We start from the raw sequence: 1,766 nt of genomic DNA on the forward strand, positions 1-1,766 counted from the left end.
TGATCATACAGTACAACCCAAATCATTTGCATTCTTTTAATTTTATATCAATCTTGCAAATACTAATGGGAAAAAAGGAGATGGAAAATTTGGAATTGGAGAAAGAAGGAAATGTTCTCTAAATGTATATTAACTTTGTCAATTTATTTGAATTGGTGATGTTCAATTGTTTTATATTTTGCTATTTTTGAAAATACAGACTTTTAAATTTTTATTTACACTTTTGTTTCCAGCAGGCCTACTTCAGACCTGCTGCTCCCCTGCTAGCTTATGAGCAAGAATCCTTTTTGTCATCCCTGTATGAATCTTACCCATATAAATATTTACTGAATGGGTGAGTGAGTACACTTGCCAAGAGTTTTCTTTGTAGAGATATAATTAAACTTCAAAGTCTTAATCCTGCCTCCTACATCCTCATTATTTTTCAAGGCTTTTTGTCACAATACCTTGAAAAATAACTTCTTTGCAAGTAAATTTCCAAACAGAATGGTTTCCAATTTATTCTTGAACAACTTGAAAAATAAAAAACAACACAAAGGATGAATAAACAGTGATCTTTTTATGAAAGAACTGAAGGTCAGTTTAAAGGAAGCATATTTTTATGCACAACCATTAATTTTACAGTGGAATTACACATATTAAACTCAGCTGTATAACAAATGAGGGTATCATTTAGCAGGAAATTGAATTTACTAAGAGGAATGCTCATATTTTAGATAAGTAAACTCATTTGACAGAGGTAAGCAGACTTGTTATGCCTCAGAAATCACGATTAGTTTTTTTTTTTTTTTCAACAAACCAAGCTCCATTTCAGAAGTCAAGGAAATTCCCTCAGTTCCAAGACCAAACTTTTGAGGTAGAGCTGTAATTGATGTGTAGGATCCCACAATTGCTCCAAGTTTAATGGGCAACATTATTCTCTTATTCTGCAGCCATGGGCCCTAGAGGTGACCAGCATCCCCACTGAACATCTGATTCACTATAACCTTCCAACAGGTAAAGCTCCAGCAATGTCATTTTATAGGGGGAGTGACTTAAATTGGATTAAATGACTTTCCCAATATGGGTATGTGAAAGCCAATACTGGGTTCTTTCATTACATCATGATTCCTACTACAAACAAAAAACAAACATTCTGAAGCCTCTAAAAACTGCTGGACCATTAGTATTTATAGAATTTACAGTATTTATAGAATTTACACTTAAATATTACATACCTCTACCTATACTTGTACATAAAGAGAGATTCAAGAGATAAATTGACATATACTTGAGACATATACTTGAGAATTGACACATACTTGATAATAACATATTCACTATTATATTAAATGAAATAATTTATATTAAGTACCATCTGTATGTGTGCTAAATGCCTTAGACATTCTCAGTTTTAAAGATTAGAATAGCTTTATGTGTAAGGTATTATTACTGATATTTTCAGAGAAACAAACTGAGGCTTAAAGAGTTAGTGGTTTGTCCAAAGCCAATCAGTTTTAGCAGTTGGTAGAGCCAAGACTTAAACTGAAGGTTATCAGGTTCAGAAAGCCATGTTGTGCCTTCATTAATCTATACCCTAAATCACTGACTTTCACTAACTCTGCTAAAAATCAAAATTTGGACATCGCAATTAGAAAAGTTTTAACACACTAAAACATATACATGGTTTAAAAAAATGAAAAAAATTTGAAATGAGAAGTAATAGCCCTCTACCCCACCTTGACTTCTATTCCTCAAAGGCAACAACTAATTACTCACTAGTTTAG

This window comes from Colobus angolensis, unplaced genomic scaffold, assembly GCF_000951035.1.
Source record: "Colobus angolensis palliatus isolate OR3802 unplaced genomic scaffold, Cang.pa_1.0 Scaffold11, whole genome shotgun sequence".
Classification (NCBI taxonomy): Eukaryota; Metazoa; Chordata; class Mammalia; order Primates; family Cercopithecidae; genus Colobus; species Colobus angolensis.